The sequence below is a fragment of the Pagrus major genome, chromosome 20 (assembly GCF_040436345.1).
Source record: "Pagrus major chromosome 20, Pma_NU_1.0".
Taxonomy (NCBI): domain Eukaryota; kingdom Metazoa; phylum Chordata; class Actinopteri; order Spariformes; family Sparidae; genus Pagrus; species Pagrus major.
In genome coordinates this window covers 263,342-284,400 of record NC_133234.1, presented here as the reverse complement: position 1 = coordinate 284,400, position 21,059 = coordinate 263,342, and positions in this window count along the sequence as shown.

Sequence of the window (21,059 nt, the reverse complement as noted above, 5' to 3'; positions counted from 1 at the left end):
TGTTGTCTAGTGTGAGAAAGTGTGTGTAACTATGTCTCCCTGGGTAGTGCAGTCAGTAAGTCTCCTTCTCTGGGGATACAAAAATTCAAGGGTTTGAAGTCCCCAGGTAGCCAAGTCCTACTTGCAATGTGCCATTTCATGCATCTACATTTGCTGTGTTTTCAAGTGCTTCTTGTCAAATAAATAAGGATTAGGCATTGAAATGCTTGCAAACCGCTTTGACCCTGATCATTGCTGCTTGCAGCTATATTTCACATTTGTCGTTCTCACTATCCTCCCATCATTTGTCATGCAGATGAGGATTAAAGTGGTTTCTGTCCAGTGTTTTGGGGTTTGCTGCTCTATGATCACTTTCCCCATTGAGTCTTGGCAGACGGCTGGTGGGTCCATATGCCAGTCTATAGCCAGGCGTGGACTGGTCTTGACCGGTTCGGCCTGGTTGGAGAGGATTGGCCTTGCCTGGACAACACTGGTACAGGTGGAAGTGGGCCATTTCTCTCCTCTGTCCAACGGAAAAAGGGCCACTGGGGGATCCTTTGTGCAATAATAATTCACTGGATGACATGATATATTTGTAATTACTGGGAATGTCTCACAGAAAGAAGACACATCATATCGCACACGGCAGCCGCTGGTAATTAGCTGTAATTAGGTGTTGGCTGGCATGCAGAGAAATGTATGGCTTTGATTATTGTTATTATGCTGCTCTAAATGAAAAGGAAACAAATCTATACTTCAGTAATGCTGCTTTGTTATTATTTTCTTCCGTCTGACCTCAATGTTTTACCAATCTGTTTCCCTACATCATGCTGTTCTTTCAGATGGTTGGAGCATCCCCAATTAAAAGGCTAGGCATTGTTGGTGCATGGTATTTCATGACTTAATACATTCTTATATATTTACTGTGCCAAATACACTTATATAATAAAAAATATAATAACTGCCAATATTGCATTATATCAATATGTTTTTCAAATCAAGGGATTTTGACATTACTGTATTTCAAGAAAGTTGAAGCAAGCCTTAGGTGCAGCGCTGAGTTTTCAAGCATTTGTGGTGTACTGGCCACAGTAGATACATGGCAATTGCAATTCAAAAGAAACACACAACACACACCCAAAAATACCTTTTTCCTTTGCAATAATACATGAGGGTGGTTTGTTGAGTGTTCACATATTTAGTTGATAAAACATGTAAGTATATATAAGTATATAAGTTTAGGCCACTTAAACACTTGGTTAAGGTTAGCAAAAAAGATTGTGGTTTCAGTTTAGGGTTATTGGAAAACCAAGGTTAAGGCCAATGACTTAAGAGTCAGGAGTGAAGTCAACTTAAGAGAGAGACTCATCTGGACTTCGTTAGTATATTTGCTTGATGAGCATCTTAAACTTTAACTGAATTATAAATTCATAATTTTACAGAATGATGTGTCTATGTGCACTCCCCTGGCAATGGCTTCCGGTAAGGGACCAACCCCTCAGTTTGAGAACCTCTGCCCTAAGTGTTTTGAGTTGATTTACCATAAAATCCTTAGTTGGGAGGAGCAGATGTTGGAAAACAAATGAGATGCGTTGACAGATTTATAATATAAGTATTTCCTGAATATATTTGTCCATGCAAATTAGTTATAACTTGTAGGACACAGAGTTGTTTAAGGCATTTGCCCTCCATCGCTACTCATTTTCAAGAGAAAATATGTGTGTATGAGTTTGTGTCTACATGAAGTGATAGAGGCCAGGGGGAAAGGTGATGAAAGGTCAGTCCCATCTGGGCTCTCCACTGTTGTGTATGTCCTGGTGTGTGCTTGAGAAAACAAAGGAGGCCGGGCAGTGATGTGGACAGCAAATCAATAGTGGAGTTACTGCCTCATAACTGGCCTGGTTAGGAACTCTGTCTCCATCTCCTAGCACATGTCATCACTACTCCCTCATCAGACAAAGAAATAAGGAGTGGAAGGCTAGAGGGAGAGAGGGTAAGACTAAATGCAGAGAGGAAGAAAATTCACTTGAAAAAACCAAAGGCCTGTTTTTTCAATGAATTTCTTTTAATCCCCGAGATAACTGGCCAAACATGAAAGATTACAATATATTTTAACCACCTCAATGGTACTTCTTAGACAACTTTTTTTTTTTTTCATGGAATGACCGCCTGAATTAACTTGAACATCACAACATGATAATATTGAATAGTTTAAAAAAAAGTGTCATGTGAAGATTAGGTAATACTTAGTATATTATCACAGGTCAGATTAGATGGCCTCTTTATAGTTGCCTTATATATTCCTTCAAAGGGGACACATTTCATGGCTGAAATCCATTACCATGGAAATGATTGTGGAAAGTGATGGGGTAAGGAATGGGCGGACCATGGTCAAAAGGGGAACAAAGCAATGGCAAAGTAGGACCTCATTTTACTATTTCATAGCCTTTCTTATCTCTTCCAAATAAGTTTGGTTGATTTGTAACCAGTCTGTTCATCTGACCACTTGGAGTAAAATATTGTGACAGGCGAGTTAAACCTACGACCTATGTCGGAAAGTTTTTGGTGCTTGATGACCTTTCTGCTGTTTTGCTAATTCCTTATCAACAATGTGGGCTCTGCGTCAAAGCCCCTGTCTGTGAGTGCCTGAGTCCCTGCTACTGGCTGCGACCCCCATAATCTGGTCGGCAACTCATGTTCTTACAGTTTTAGCCCTTGTACTGGCCTCCTCTTGTTTCTATTTCCCCAGCCCCTCATCTACCTGCCATGGCTCCTCTCACCTCACCATCCGGTTGTGTCAGCTGTGCCCGTCTCGCTTAGAAGTTTACGGAGCTGCAATGCAGGATCACCAAATTCAGGAACCGGAGAAACTCACGGACACTATCATCTTTGGGCCGTCACAGACTGACACTACCTCTGCCAAAGTGTCTGATCCTACCATTCCATGTCCTGCTGGAATTTTTCCCGTCCATGATGAATTCTGGGTCCCACTTGGGGCTCAACCTAAACCCCCCGTCAGCTCCACTCCTTTCCAACTGGAGAAGTGGTCCGTTGCCAATGTAGGAAAGAAAGGGAGGCGGTGTTCTTGCTCACCTCCAAACCAGCCAGCTGGTCATCCATGCACACCTCCTGATATCCAGCTGCGGAATCATTTTTGATATTTTCAGCCAGCATGACTTCCCCCATTGGCTGAGGAATCCTGACTACCTCTATCTCTCTCCATCTCCATCTCCATCACCCAGCTCACTGCCATCTCTGGCCCATCCACCTGGCTGCTCCTCCCACCTCGTCACTCCCTGCCGCACTTTACACCAGCGCCAAGGGGTGTTTCTGCTCGCCTCACCGTCTAACCCGCTCCGTCCACTCTACCATCACAGGTGACTTCCCCTTCATCTGCTGCTCCCCCACCAACTACGTGTATTATTGGAGATTCAATTATGAGGAATCTTTTTCTGGTTGCTAAAGCGATGGACATCCTGGAGGAGATTCTCAGTTTCCTGGCCGAATATCCACTTGCTCAGAATGTAGTCCTCGTTGTTGGCTGCAACAACATTCCGAGTCAAACTTCTAAAATATTAAATCGTGACTTTAGTGAAATCCTTGACTCCCTCATAGTCCAGGGTAAATGTTTTTTCTCTTGACCCAGAGATAGCCCCGCAGTTAACCTGTAAGGCTCGCAAAGCGTCCAGCTTTCCTCCGCCATGATGGCATTCACCCGTTTGGGTAGGTTCTCGCACTTTTACTGACAATCTTTTAAATTCAATTTGAAACTCTCCCGCAAACTGACTATCCTCCATCACCTGCCAACATACTCCACAGGTCATGTACATTCATCTACAGTGTACTGACTCCCCTCCTGTAAAATCTAACCCACCCGTCAGAAGTTGCCCCCGTCAAATGAACTCTGTCCAAATTACTACAAATTCATCAGTTCGAGTCGTCTACTAATTGGAAGGTCACTGGTTCGAATCCCCGGCTCCCCCAGCTGCATGTTGAAGTATCCTTTAGCAAGATACTGAACCCCAAATTGCTCTTGATGAGCAGTCGGCACTGTGCATGGCAGCCTTTGCCATCAATGTATAAATGTGTGTGTGAATGGGTGAATGGGACGAGTGCTGTAAATCTCTTTGAGCGGTCTGTACACTGGAAAAGCGCTATAGAAATGCAAGTCCAGTTGGATGAAAGTTGGATGTACTAATCCATTTTACTGTATTTTAATTTACTGTCCACCTGGTCGGAACAGCTGCTTTTCAAATGAGTTTAGTGAGTTTTTATCATCTGTTCTTAAGCTCTCTAGAATTATGATTTATATTTATGTTGGTAATTTTATTGATTAATTTGCTGCTAGTTTTATTAATCCTACTTAGTCTTTTAATCTCAGCATGTAACAGATCCTACACGCATCAAAGGGCAGACTCTGGACCTTGTTTTTACTGTTGCCCTTAATGTCAAATCTGTTTTATCTGAGGAGATTTTAATTTCTGATCACACCTGTTTTATTTGATTTGTCTTTTCATCTGGATATTTTATCTGGCAATCGTTTAATAATTAACTTTAGCATCCTTAACCATCTCTCTGGTGCTAAGTGTTCTACTGTCTTTTTTTAATCTGATTTTATCAGATACAGCTTACAGCTGTCTTAGAAGAGCATAACATTTCAGATGAGTTACAATCCACATTCTGTCAGCTGCATTCTACAGAGACAGCTCTTCTTAGGACCTCTAGTGATCAGCTAATGCCGGCTGATGCAGGAGATTGTTCTGTGTTGGTATTATCAGATGTAAGCACTGTCTTTGACTCTGTGGACCACTGTATATTGACCAACAGACTTAGGCAGTGGGTTGGTATTGCAGGATCGGCTCTGGATTGGTTTTCCTCATACCTTTCAAACAGGACTTTTTCTGGTGACAGTTGACAGTTACGCCTCATGTAGTGAGTCAATGTTCTGTGGGGTTCCCAAAGGTTCTGTCCTGGGCCCATTGCTCTTTTCCCTGTATTTGCTTCCTCTTAGGCAGATAATAAGTAATTGTAAAGACATCTCATACCACTGTTAAGCAGATAATATTCAATTATGCATTTCTTTTAAACCGCAAAATGTTTAAAAACTGTCCTACTAAATTGCATAACCTGTATAGAGGATTCGATGGCTGATAAGTATTTACAGCTCAACACCGGCAAACACCGGGTAATTGAATATCTTGGTCCTTTATCCTCCTCAGGTAAACCTACTCTCCGCAATTTGGGTGTTTTTATGGGTCAGACTATGACTCTAGAACAGCATCTTAACAGTTTGGTTCGTTGTTGTTTTTATCAGCTGAGAACCATTGCCAAACTCAGGCCCATTGTCCCAAGACCTGAGTTGGAAATGATCATTCAAGCATTTATTTCTCCCTGACTTGATTACCGCAACTCACTGCACCCGGCAAAAGACAAAAGGAGACTGTGCTTTTGAAGTAGTAGCTCCTACAATCTGGAACTCTCTTCCACTGAGCTTATGTAATGTGGACACAGTTGACACATTTGAAAGCAAACCTGCTTTTGATTAATGTGGCTGCAATTTTATATTTTATGTTTCGCCCCTAGCTTGCTGGCTTTTTGTTTTGCTTTGTTTCTTTATTTGTGTTTTTGTTTTTCTGTAATTTTGTTGTGAAGCACTTTGTGATGTTCTGCTCTTGAAAGGTTCTACATAAATAAACGTATTATTATTATTATTAATGATGTTTACCCAGGCAGGAGCGGGGTAAAATCAACAGTGATTGGCTCATGGCTTTTCAATTCAGGGATCTTCAATCAAGGTGATCCAAATTTCTCTTCTTGATTTGCTCACAATCAACTTCAATTCAGCAAAAACAAACCTGACCTGCAGTCACTGACATGGCAAGAATTCCTTTCTGATTTGTCAAATTTTTGTATTGTATGTACATAATATCTACGTGCATACAGGAAGAAGAATCTTGATGTATCACAGTTAAACAATGTACAACATAGTGAAACTGGTTCTCTGCATTTAACTCATCCTGGAGGAGCAGTGGGCAGCCAACATAAAGCACACAAGGACCAAGTTCAGATCTTAGCCAGTGCCTTAGTCAAGGGCACTGACCGCATAATTAACCTGATTTGATAGTGTAGGAAACTGGAGTAACCCAAACAAGCATTGGGAGAACATGCAAACTCCACACAGAAAGGGCTTGCCCCAGCTTGGATTAGGACTCAGGACTTTCTTGAATTGGGGTCAACAGTGCTAGCCACTGTGCCACCATGCTGTACAAAGAGTCAAAGTGAAAATGAATTTCTATTTTAATTAAACATTGTAGATACCTCTTAAATTAAACAAGTCAGTGTTATAAGTATCACAAACTATACAGTTTAAACAACAGAATGTCTATTGAAACTCAGATTCAATATACCAAAATTAACAAAAATGCCTGACAAAACATAACTTACAGTCATGGTCAGAAGTTTACATACACTTGTAAAGAGCATGTATATCATGGCAGTCTTGAGTTCTTATGATTTCTACAGCTCTCATTTTTTCTGTGATGGAATGAGAGGAACACATACTACTTTTGATGGATGTTTGGGACCATTGTCCTGTTGGAACATCCAACTGCACCCAAGACCCAATCTTCTGGCTGATGATTTTAGGTTTTCCTGAAAACGTTTGTGAAAATTCTCCATTTACTTTCTTAAATGGAGATCCACTGGCAGCAAGACAGCCCCACGGCATAATACTACCACCACCATGCTTGACAGTAGGTTAAAGGCCTCACCTTCTCTCTAGTTTCATACTAGCATGGCAAAATGATAAAATAAACTAAATAAATGAGTGAAAAGAAATTCAGTAAAAATAAATAAATAAAGAGAGGAGGGACAGCCTGGGATTTGTGGATGAGCCCTGTCCTCTTGCTGCCCCTTTGCCCCCTGCGGTCTTTCACATCCTACCTCATCCCTGCTCTAATCTATCACTACGGCAGCCCCAGCTGGAACATAAAAGGACGGCTGCGAGTACCTTACAGACTCCTCCTCACTCTAAAAGTATTTTCAAACTTGTAGTATGCCTCATTGGACCAGGTTCACCATTACTATCACTATGAATAATATTGAAATGTATCAGAAAAGGCACAAGAAGGTGTCTATTTCTTACTAAGGCTGGGTTATCGTCCAAGGTTAAATACATAATTTGTTTATAGATTACAGATACTGGATACTAGATACCCTCTAGATACAGTGTAAGCTGAGCAAAGCGACCATAGAGGGAGGGGGATACTAGATACTCTCTATTCAAACAAGGCTCTGGGTTTGGATAGTACAAAGTGATAAAATATCTTTCTCAACAATGTCCGGATCTAATGGGCAAACACAATCAATTGATTAAGAAAAATGGGATGGAAAAGGTCAAATGTAACACAATAAAATAAAACTACTATATTATCCAACAGGTGTGGGAATGTGTAAAGACAAGACACTAGAGAGGATAACGGCAAAGGCAGTAGCTGAAGAGATGTCCAATTTAGCATGCTTTCATTAGGTGAAAAGGCTGCTGGTCTTTTTCTTATAATTGACCACTAGCATGTATTTGATTGACAGCCATGATGTACCCACTGTCTCCCAGCATAAGCCTTTCCATCCTTGTATGACTGGACCAATAACTGATTTCACATTCTCAGACAAGGTTCATACTGTAGTTAGTTGTTGAAGTGTGCCAAAATTGCTCTGTCACCTTTTCTGTAAATGTCATTTTCATAAGCTGTATTTAAAAATGGTGTCAAGAATGGAAAAGTTCCTCCTAGTAAAATCACTTTGGTAAAATCAGGATTTAATCCCTTGAAAGGTTTTGAGGCAACATCAGCCTTCTTCAGTCTTTGCTCCTGACAGACATGAGTAATTATTCTCACAGCCACTAGAGGCCCTTGTCAGGGAAAAATCATAATATACTGTATTTAGGCATTTAAAAAAAACAAAAAAAACAACCGTTATGTCTCGTGAGAGGACAGCCTCAGTTCTTTTATCTTCATGAGACTTAAGTAATTGTACTGAACTTTATAACACAATAGCATATTTTCTTAATTCAATCACTGTTTTTACTTTAAATGATTTTGTTGGACATTGTCTATTAATCTGCATGCATGCATGGAGTTGTTCTCTGTCTCAGTGAGGTGCTGGCAAGGATTTGGGCACAGGACCCAGAAATTCCTTCACAGACCGACTGCTGTTTCCCCATTATGCCCCCAGCTGGGAACTTCCCACTTGCCCACGGTGCTCTCAGATCCACGTCCTGCAGAGCTCCTGCTAACTAATAGGGGAGCTGTTATGGGACATAATTGACTTCATCAATTAAGAGACAGACAACACGCATCTGCTGGGTATGGCGATGTCTTGTAGTGTGTGTGTGTGTGTGTGTGTGTGTGTGTGTGAGAGAGAGATGGGAGACCATTTTCATATTTTTGTCTTCTTTCACTTCTGCATGCTTTTCTTTGTCTCCTTTAAGTTCAGTCTAATTCTACAACAAAGATTTGGAAAAGCAGTAGACAAAATATTCAAGACTAAGTATTATATTTAGGTATTTATATATTCATAACAAATAGACATTTCGGACTCTTTGGCCTAAACGCATTCAAGTGAATTGTGAAGAATTACTTAATAGCCTGTGAGTATTTTGCACAAACAGTTTAACAATTATCTCTACCTTTGTTTGTCAGTGCTAAATGTCTTGCAACAACAAAAAAGTCAAGGCATTACAGCAACAGCTGCTCTTCCATCAAACATCCAAGATGGCTGCCGTAGCTTGGGGAAATAGGAAGTGGGAGCTGGGGTTGGGGACTTACAGTACAGGAGACAACAGCTGGCTGACAGTCACAAATGAGTAAACAAAGGCTGCGCGACTCAGCCATTTATTATGGCATTAAGTAGGCATTGTTGTTATTGTCATAGGCAGAGAAAAGAGGATGGTAGGGAGGTGTGTGTGTGTGAGAGAAAAGGAAAAGAAAAAAGCAAAGCAAAGAGAGCCTCCTCAGCTAGAAGCAGACTTGAAATCAATTATCGAGCACTTCCTGCTGTGACAAGCACCTTAAACACTCTGTAGTGTTGCACGCTCACACACACAACATACACATGAAAGTCACATATGCACGTGTGCACACACACACACACACACACACACACAGATAGAGTGTCTCCTACACCTGACAGGAAGAGTGGGAGAAGAAGAGGAAATACATCACAGGAGTTGAGCCCTCTGCTGCTTTCTTCTCTTCTCTGCCTTGTTAAATGGGATGGCTGCAAGAGCTTGTATTTTATCTGCAAGTGGATAAGCATTATGAGTTGAAAGCTGGGGCAACTGGCTGAGTGCTTACAGAGCAAACACTGTGCTCAGCTTTTAGCATCTAAAGGGAGAAAGAGTACAGCAGGAGTGTATGCCTGAGCACGGCAGTCTCATAGGCCAATGGAGCACAGAACATATTCTTTTCTGTGTGAGGAAGTATACATGTGTGCATGTGTCTGTGCTTGTAGGAGGGATGGGGCACGGGGGTGGCACTTATGTGAACACCTGTATATCTAAAGCCTTGTTAATAACCTCAGAGCTTCAATACAGACTGCGCAGCATATCGTACAGCATCCTTAAGTGTGTCTGTATGCATTGGCACACATTTGTGCATGTTACTCAATATTATGACATGGATGTATCTGGATTTATGCATTTCTACATCATGTCTGTATGGCTGTATGTCTGTATGTATTTGTTTAAAAATAAATAATAATAATAATAATAATAATAATAATAATAATAATAAGAAGAAGAAGAAGAAGAAGAAGAAGAAGAAGAAGAATGGTATTAACTCAGGACAAGCCCTTAAAGATTAATCATCTGGTTTTCAAGGGATTCTCAAACAAAAACTCACAAATGTGAATCAAAAAATTATGAGGCACAAAAATACGTAACACAGCAGTTATGATACAAACAACAAACAACCAGCGAACAAAGAACAAGTTAAATAACAAAAAAAGAACAAAAGAAAAGATTTATGCCCTAACAGGCTGGACACACTGGACGGTGTGCAGCGCTGCTGCATGACGTTACCTCTCGCTTTTTTCGTATCGGCATCCATGTTAACAGTTTAGACCGTTCACACTGGATGCATGAGACGTGCTTCTCACTGCATGGCAGCAACGCAGCCGCCATGCAGTACTCAAGCATCCAATGTGTCCAGAGTATTTGACTAGACACAATTAGAAGAAAAGATAAGAAAAAATATAAAACATTAAAGGGATAAAGGAATAGTGATAGCATTACTGAAAACATGGCCATGTTTTGTTTTAAGATGTAAAAAAAAAAAAAACATTTCTAAATAAGCTTAATGAAGACAGATAACAGCTATTTATAGCCTTCTTAGTGAATAATTTGATATACAAGGTACAAAAAATAGTATAGTACAAAAAGGATGACACCAGTGGAATTTACATGTTACATCTGGAGGGAGCCACCTGTATGTCTGACATTGTGCAATGGTGTGAAGAAAAAAAAAAGAACAAAAGAATAATTTGGCAGTCTGTTGCATAAAAAATAGCTGGGAAGAAGATCATTTTTAGAAGCATTCTGGTAAACAATCTCAGTGTAGTCTATTATTGGTAGTATGAGTTGTGAAACTAGTTGTCTCAGTGTTTCATGAAGACTGAATAGTATACTAACTAAGGATCAACCAATATGTTTTTTTACAGTAAAAAAGTAAAAATTTTAGAATGATTAGTGATGTAATATAACTAGCTACAATTTACGAACTGAAAATTGTACTGACGTACAATTTTAAAATACTTTACTTGAGTATTTCCATTTTCTGCTACTTTATACTTCGACTCCACTACATTTACTTAACTTACAGATTCAGATTATGCAATGTTGATAGGCTATTACTTGTGATGTGTAACTAATCATATAGTGACACTGATTGACTGTGACACTGATGACAGACAGAGGATGCTGCATCAGAGCCTATGAGCCGCATTTTAAAGTTCATTTATTTTATCAGCTATCGGACCCAAAAATCCCTGTACTGATAATTGAAAAAATGCTGAATATTGGTCCCCAATAATCCCCAATAATTGCAGAGGTCATCTGTGATTTTAATTCTGTGCAAATCTGCCACATCCATAATTTGTAAAGTGAAATTTCCACTGCAAATGCACCACACAAAACCCCAATGTAAAGGCTAATTTCTATATCATATGAGAGCCCTTTGTAATACTACTCTTGCGCAAATAGGGCTTATGAATGTAAGTATAAAGTTTCTGAGAGATGACTCTCCCATGAAAATTTGTATTGTGACAGACTTCAGCTTATGGTGTGTTAAGTCAAGGCCTGGCCATCTTGAGTTGTCTTCCAATTTGTTTCAGAGACATCATTAAAACTCACTACAAAGTAAATTTGAAGCCAAAACCCATAGTGCAAGAATTTCCATTAATTTAATTATAACATGTAGTAACATGCTAATAAGCACATCATCTATCAGTGCCGACTAAATTCCTGATCCTTCTCAGAAGGGGTACTTGTCTGATCCTGGTACTGAAAGGGAAGCTAGGACACTTCAGAAATATACAGTTAATGGTAACCTAGAAGAGATTACTTTACACAGCAAGGATTTAATGATATAATTATTTTGATAAGATAACAGAATGTGTGAGTGTGGATCCCTGATATTCACACAGCAAAAGTGGTCTAGTGGTTTGGTGGTCAGAGGGCTGAAGAGCAGTATGCACTCAGCTGGATAATAAGGGATTTTCCACTCCACTGTGAGGTTGATCCACAAGTGCCCCAGTGCTCACACACTCTGCAACACACTCCTTTCATACAGAAACATACTAGAGATGTACAAACTCTAGTCAGGGAAATGTCTCTATCACTCAAGTGAGTGTGAGGGACTAGCAGCAGGTCAGGCTTCTACCCTGGAAGAGCTACAGAAAACAATCCACATCTCCTGAAGGGCCTGGACCCTCATTTCATTTCCACTGCCATCTTTATGCCTAAAGTCTATCTTACCTCTCACTCTTCCATCCCACATATGAGCTCATGTCAACTGCTTTCTCCTTGCTCTGTCAGTATCTGTACCTCTCTGGCAAACACTCCTGACATCCACCTTGCTGCAGTGTATTTTATTCTACTGTTTCTTGTGGTAGTTAAGGGCTGTTCCCTCTCTCCTCTCCACCTCCAAACCCTCCTTTCCTGCAAAGTAAGTCATGTTCTTTGTTCTTGCTGTTGTAGGCTTTCAGTTGCACTTCCATTAAACAGCCATAATCCTAATGCCACTATAAGAAGATGTTTGGAGAGAACTCAGCTTTGAGAGAGAGCCATTTATTAGGCAGTGGTCAGTCTGTGTCTGGACTGATGAACTGTTCCCTTTCTGGCATTCCCACTCAGGGATCAGAGAAGCCTGGCAAAATTGTTCTGGTGACATCAAGACAACATCCTTTATGGGACAGCATGGAAAATTGATTTAGGAAATGCGTAGTGGTGCTCCCAGAGGCACATTGCTGTGACAAATAGGCAGATTCTGCATGAATGCGCAGGAGGAGAGGAAGGAGAAATAAGAGGTGTGGAGATCAGCATCCTGTGTCCTTAATGAGAGAGAGGAATTGAATAAATGAAACAATAGAAAGATGAAAAAACACAAAGCGCATTGCAAAGATTTTTCTAAAGTAAAGATTCTGGTCCACTGAGTGAGAGATGTTTGCCCTGGAGGCGATCTGACTGCAGAGCTGCTGCTGCTGCCTCTGGCAAAGACCTGGGGAGGCTCCAGCACACAGCCAGGCCTCCAACCTCCTCCTCCAAAAAGCCATTTGACACAGCATTGAATACAGCAGCTCCTGCCCAAAGCAGGAATCAATGGTGCCAGATTCCAGCTGCAAAGCTAAACACCTCTACAGCTGGAATCTACGTTTATTTAGTGGACATTCAAACAAAGTCGCAGGTTTGCCCCGTGGGATCACTTTAACTACATGCAGAGCTTTTTGTTCACACTGCAGAAAAAGTAAAATGCTATAAACCTTATACTGTCATAAATCATCACACAAACTCACAAACCATCCACGCAGTTTCTCTTCACTACTCACAGGCTGTCAGCATTACAGTGAAAAAATAAATAAATAAATAAATACAAATCACTGGCTACAAGGTTTGTGAGGCAGAACTTAAAGTCTGCTGAATAGGAGCTTCCAACCAAACCTGAGCTGAAAGTGCTGCTTGGTGTTTTTGGAGACAGAAGCAAAGGAAGATGCTTATTCAAATTCAAAGACTTGCTGTTGCCAGAGTTCAACAATGCCTCCCAGCTAATTTTGGACTCCGGAGCTATTTGTTCCATGAAGTCTCAGTTGGACTGTTTTAGCATTCTCCACATTAACGGGCCCATCATAAATCATGCAATATAACAAATGGACTTATCCTCTGCAGATAGTGCTGCTCCTTCTGACGCCCAGAACAAGAAAAGCAAAGGTCAAATGATTAGCCTTGGTATGCCTGTGCGCCTTTAATGATTGTGCCGAACCTTTGTGTTGAGTGCGTGCCTCCTCAGCACATGTAGCGCTTGTTAAATACAGAACAGAGAGATAAATTAATGAAGGCTTACTCCTGCTGCTTCTTTGGCCTCTGCATAACCTGGTAGTGATGACTGAGCAGAAATGTGGCCTCGCTGTAGCTGTACAGTAACATTGTGCTAAATTACATTCAGCTATGCCAAAGTCACCTAGCAGCCACACTGTAATTAATGGAGTATTGTGTTTGAACATTAAAAAAATACTGAAATCATGCTGGTGTAAATAATTGACACACATTGACAATCAAATAATATATATGTATATATATATATATATATATATGATTGTCATATATTCATATCTAAAACAGAGTATAAAAGCTTGAAAAATAAGCTAAATAATGATTGTGAATACCACACCTGGATTGAGGAACTGTAGTCAGAGCTGTAGTCAGAACACAATCCTCCTCATCATGCCAATTCTGTAAATCCATAATGTTAATACAAGAATATGGATAAATGATTATATATTCTGAATTGGTGTCTTGCAATTTTTTTTTGGTCCCCACCCAGAACTCAGAAATGCACCATATGCAACTGTTAAATTTTTAATACTTGGTTCTTGTTGCCATTAAAATTTGTCATGTATGGGACCCTATCATAAAAGGTCAACAGCCTAATTCTAATAAGCAGACAAGAAATTGGCAGAAACTCACTGCACCATGAATACTACAAAACATATAAAATAACCTAATAAATCATAGGTTAGGAATTTAGCTAATTCATTTTATTCTTCGTTTATGTTAAAGGCGTACGGAAAACAAATATTACACAATAAAAAATGTAAACTATAAGATATTGATTTAGTCAAACCACCCCTTATATATGTATATATATATATATATATATATATATATATATATGTATATATATATATATATATATATATATATATATACAGTTGATGCTCTCTGCATACCACTTGCTTGGCCAGCAAGTGGTATTTGAGACTCAACGTACTTTGGTGGTAACTCAGTTCACATCAACAATAAATGCAAATAACTTTGTTCTTGTCAAGAGAACCATCTGGCAGGGCTTTGTCTTTTTCCATTTCTGCTCAAGGAGGTTTGTTTCTGCTTGCCATTCACAATGTTACTGCTGCATCGTTTCCTGATTTAAAATTTAAAAAGCTTGTCTGTGTTGCTGATTTAAAAAATTAACACCGTTGAGAGGAATTTGTGTTAATGAGTTATTATTGTGTTAACTTAGACAGCCCTAGTACATCAGGTGAGTCCCTTTCTCATCCTATTTTGCCAATGCCATGAAGCAGGTTTTAGGAGTGCCGGCAGTTCAGGGGAGGATAAAGCCACTTCACAATCAAAAAGTCGATGTCATTGCACATCAGATCACCCCAACACAGAGAGCAGCACTTCCTTGTTGACGCTCCCTCTGCAACCACACCAGCCCAGTAGTGAAATGCCAACAGCAGAGTAAAACACTGTACCAAACTGTTTTATATGCTGCTTTAGACACTCGCTGAGGACTTCATCCTCACCTATTCTCCTAGTCTCCCCAGGCCTCTGTGCTTTACATCAAAGCCATTTACTCTGTTTCGATCCCTAGTTTATTGGCAATTATTAGCCCAGCTATAGGATTCAAAGCACATAGTCAGCAAAAAAATACAGTGCAAACCGTCATTTAGCGTACCATCACAGGCATGGGGGAGTGGAGGGAAGAATGGAATGGAGTAATGGAGCTTTCCCAAATAGGATGGAAATGATTGTGATAGTGGCCGTGGTGTGTGTGTGTGTGTGTGTGTGTGTGTGTGTGTGTGTGTGTGCGTGTTGGGGGGTGGGGGGTTGTCAGAGATCGTACCAAATTTGTTCAGCTTGCAAAATGCTAATAAATGCAAATGGAGAATACTCTACTATGAAGGTAACAAATCAAACAGCAGAAACAACGAAGTTTGGATTTTTTTCTTTCCATGAGTGGTTTCATAAAGTGAGGAGGTTTTAGAATCAGAATCCAATATACTTTATTTATCCTCGAAGAAGAAATTGGGTCACGTTGCAGTTTCTCCTTCTGGAGTAGAAATGTCACAGCATAGAGGAATTACAAGAAAAATACAGAATATAGGATAGATACTAAGAAAATAAAAGTAAGTGAAATATACCATCCATCCAGGGCTGACATATTGAGACAAACAATCATTCACACGCACGGGCAATTTAGAATGACCACATGTAGAACATCAAAACTCTGCACAGAAAGGTCCTGCCCCAGAGCTATTTCTGACTGTTTAGATTACTCCATATTCCTTAAATATTGTTTTTGTTTTCATCTAATATGTTCTTATAACACTTTCTTGCTTGTCCTTGTGAGTTAGATTATTTTTTTGTTTTATATATATATATATATATATATATATATATATATATATATATATATATATATATATACATATATATATATATATATATATATATATATTCTGCCTCTCTAGTTCTGTCTTATGAAATCCTTGTAAAGTATATTTTTCTATTTGCAGGCATTTTCTAATCTCTTTACGATCCATGGACAAATAATATATATAAGTTTTCTGCTATATTCTTTTATTGGACCATTTCTATCATAGAATGACCTAAATATTCTCAAGAATGTTTCGTATGCACTGTCAAGGTCTCTTTCTTGGTATATTATATCCCATTTCTGTGCCAGTAAGTCAGTTTTTAGTGTGTTGATGGATTTGTCTGACCTCACGCGTCTCTATTCTGTTTGCTTACCTGGGTTTTTATTCCCGTAGTTGCTATCATAGACTGGCAGGTGGTCACTGATATCATTGACTAATAATCCGCTTACTGTGTTGTTTTCAATGTCATTGGTTACATTTTTTATCAATTAGATCAATTAATATTGCATTCAAAATGTACATTATAGCACAACGCTCTTTAACCCAAGATATTATATATTCACAAGCAATCACATACTATGGTATTAAGCAATCAATTTATACTGGATTTTTGATTTTCATTAGTTGTAAGCTGTAATCATCCAAATTAAAACAAAAAAAAAAGCTTGTGAATATATGAAAGTTTCACTTTTTGAATTCACTTATGGAAAAAACAAACTCTTCCATGATATTCAAATTTTTTTAGATGTACCTGTACATGGCTAATCCTCATAACCATCCAGCTCAAAGTCCATCCCTTTTTCTGTGTTGATCTAGGTTTTAGATATTTCAATTATGTTGATTGGTTGTGAAAATGTGTGTAAATATTCCTTGATGTTATTGAAGTCTGCATACAGGCTTCTGCTATTGAAGTGGATGATTGATCATTTGCCCTTCGATTTAATGTTCTGGTTGTACTGTTCATCAGTGTAGTAGCAGCAATTATTGTTGATGGTGGAGAATGGTTTTTAGTTCCAGTTGGTCATGCTCACTTTTCCCCTGAGTTATTGTGTTTTTTTGCACAGAAGCTAATTTCAAGAAGGCTGCTTTATGCATTCCCTCCTCTTTGTCATAACATGACATAAAATGTCAAAAACAACAGAAAGGTCATGCACACCTTACTGAAGGTAAATATTTTATGGTACATCAAATTAGTGATTAATTAAGGAACCTTTTTTAAATTATACCAAGGTACAATGATACTAACCATACCCCATAATGATGTGATTGTTATCACACATTGTTGTTCCATTTACAAACAGCTAACCCCAGCCTGGGTCGGACTGTGCCCTTCACAACCCCTGACACTCGACCAGTGAACGTAAATGTTGAACATGAATGTTTTCCACAGTGTCAGCTGAGTGCAGTGTCACCTCCCTGGAGCTCTGCCCTCCTGCGGCCACAGACATACTGTACGAGCAACTTCCCTGCTGGAGTTGCAGACATTTTCATGTCACTTTACTCACATACTCAAAAAATTACACACACACACACACACACACACAGAAAAGTAATAGGGACAAGAGTAAATGTAATCTGTTACTCCCACCTTGAGTCATAACCGAACTTCCCTCACCTTTTAGCCCCATTTCTCACACTAAACTGCTTCAACCCAGGTAAAGCAGTAAGTCTTTTTGCTTTCCCTCTCATTGTCATTGTCTCATTGATCTATTAAATTAACTTCTATATTAACTCTCCAATTCATTTTGGGACACCAGAGAAGTTGAGAATTCATGCTGATGCTGCACTGACAGTGTTGTAGAAGACAAACAGGCCGGTTTACCACCGGTGGTCATGCAATAGATACAAACAAGAAAAGTTTTAAGGTTCAAATTCAAGACTAAGACTAAGAACATGTTTACAGAGAATACACATCATACAGTGATTAAAACATACACCTTCTTTATCCAGCTCAACATTTCAAAATATGTCTTACCTATTTAGAATGGGAATAAACTACAAAAGAGAAGAAGTGTCTCCATTAAAAGAAATATTTATGTAAGTTATGTATACTTTTTTTTCTTTTGTTTTTTTTAATCCTTGACACAGATGTCATTGTTAAATCTGCATTGGCTTAACAAAGGTGATTTCATATCAAAAAATAATAAGTCATTATAGCTGTTTCCCATTGGTCCACATTTAGACAATGTCATCATTTAGTCATGATGCATAACAGTAAAAGAATGTAAATGTAGAATCCATTGAGGTCCATTGGGCCCGATAAACAAGATATATTTCAAGATCAGATGTGAGAATAGGCATTATATAACATAAGATGCAAAAGATAATCAAGACAGTACTGGTAGAGTGAGGTGTCATCCTTAATGTAGAGCTTTCAGAAAAAACTGTTGTTTTTACATTAGCTGATAATGCAGCAGACAGCATCTCCTCAGCCTTTAAGGCTGTTACTTTCTAGTGAGACCACAGCTTGACCGTTGCTAGATAGGATGTGAGTTTGGACTTTTGCTAACGGCAGAGAATAGTCTGATTCGATGCTAGGACTAAGGCACTGTCTGTTCAAAACCATATCAGTCCGTGTTAATATTGAATGAAGCTGCTGTGTGTGTATAAACAGCAAAAGGAATGTGGATTTTATAGATGTGTGAGAATGGAAGGTACCCTTGATCACCCTATAAAGACGACCTGGTTTTGTAGTGTGCATTTTCAAAATATGTGAAAAAGAAACAGGGACAGGTGTAAAGTGTGGTTTGACTGGAGTCACAGCAGTTTATGCCCAGTCTTTACCATGTAGGAGGTAGTGTGTTCTGCTGCACTGCCCTCATATTAAAACCCCAGCCATTAAACAGCGCTCGGCCAAAACATTAGCAACCGCTCAGGAATTAATTGAATATAAGCTTGTTCAGCACATGCTGTGCTGAAGCTCAAATACACACACACACAGAAATATGTGCTTACAGTACCAGGATCATAACTCACTTCTCTTCCTTTGCAGTATTCATGTATTATAAAGTATTTATGTATTTATATCCATCATATCTATCAATTATGTCAACACAGGCCTCACCAAAGTAATTGCTGACCCCTGAGAATGCCACAGAATTGTTTGATGAGATTAGACAAAAAAACAAGCATTCAGAAATGAGACAGGTTGTCAAGAAGCCAACAGTTTATCCAGATTATCTGAACCTCTTTATTTGACAATTTAGACAAATGTGAACACACAGTTTCTCTAATGTCTCTATTAACAGACCACAATGAAGAGTGCAACAGCTCAGGCTGTGAATGCTGGTCTGAGGTCAGTGAACCCAGAAAACAGCATCCGTCCCAAGTGAGAGAGTCAGATAGGGTCCTGTTTACTGATGGTGATTATGTAATCACGTAATTTAGAGCAAAATACGTAACTTTCCACGATGCATGGTGGGTCAGGATCTCATTCACAACACATTACAACAGCATCCATATGATTATAAACAGTTGTCAGATACATGTTTAGATTAACAGGTGGACACCGGAGGAAACACACGGATGTCAATGTCAGGATGTGTACCGTCACGCCTCTTTTGGTTCTGCAGCACCGGCATAAAGCCGCACCGATGTGTCAGTTCATACAGCACGCCGGAGCTGCTTGGTTCAGTGTGAACAAACAAAGGTGGAGAAAAGGTGAGCCTTCACTGTGGTGATAATGCAGAGTCTCTGTGTGATAAGGGCTTACATGTTTTCTTCGGGTGTCTCCTACATCTCTTTCTTTCTGAATTCCTCTCTCACACACACAAACATACGTATTGTCTTTAGTCTAAGCATCAAAAAACATCCAGACTTGTATTTGTGTTGATCTGTACAGTTTTTATTGAATTAAAGTTGTTTTATATATTTATATTTATAGTGTTATATATATATATATATTTACAGTCTTACATGAAAGTATCTGTAAAAGCGTACTTACTCTCATGTGATATTTAAGACATTGTGTATTTTTGTGAGATACATGTTAATACAAATTATATTTATATTACTACTACAGCTAATAGTAATTCTAATCTAATTATTACATGTTCATGAATGCCTATTTATTATATTTACTTACTTGATGTGTGATTTGTATTTGTGAATGTGATTTCTGTTTTGTATTTGTAATATTCTTTATATAAACTGTCTCTGAGAAAACATTTGTGAAACGTCAATAATAATAATAATAATAATAATAATACATTTAAGTAAGTTCAAAATTGAACCCCAAAACTTTCTGAGAGGTTCCTCAAGGAACTTCTCCACAGGGAAAAGTTTCCTCCACAACAGCAATGATGAGGAAACCCAAAAGGTTCCTCAAGGCTCTTCTACTTCTACGTATGTACATTATAAACAAGACAGATCTTTTGGCTGAGTGAAAAGGACCATTCCTCAAATCAGAGATACAGTTTTAAGCCATGTTTCATCACATCCTCTCAGCTGAAGTGTTCTTGAGCAAGGGATGAATCCCTTCCAGACTGAGGGCTGCTCTATAGCTGATCAAGACCTTTGACCTTCCTGTGGAGGGGTCAATAGAGAAGACAGCAATCACCAGAATCACATTATTATGTTTCAGAACTGCAGCATGTACACACATGCATGCAACACATAATATATAGCTGCAGTTTCTACCACATATCTCTAGTATCTATACAGCTGCTGTTGTATTTATCTCCTTGTCTGTTGCTGCAGTTGGAGTGAGCAGAGCTTCACCCTGATTAACAATCACGAGAGACCTGCTTATTTCCACACTTCTATTTGATTCATAATCTGCAGATGAGGAGTCAGTGCAGGGTCACAAAGTCTTTTCATGAGTTATGAGAGTATTTAGTGGGTACTATGGAGCCATTAGTGCTGGCTAATCACCACAGGTGTCTGTATGAGTCTGCCCTGTGGGTGAGGTTAATTGCAAGTAAGAAGGCCTTGGATTCCAGCAGGGGTCCCGGGGGGGATGGGGGTAGGGAAAGAAAGAGGTAGACAAGGGGTCAAAGGTCAGAGACCTGCTCAGGGCAACTTCTACTGTAACTCAATTCAGAATCATGGTCAAGGGAGAGAGCTCTTGCACACACATACACACACACACAAAGTATGGCGTGTGTAGAACTCATTATCTTATCTCAATCTGGAAAATAATCAGTGGTATT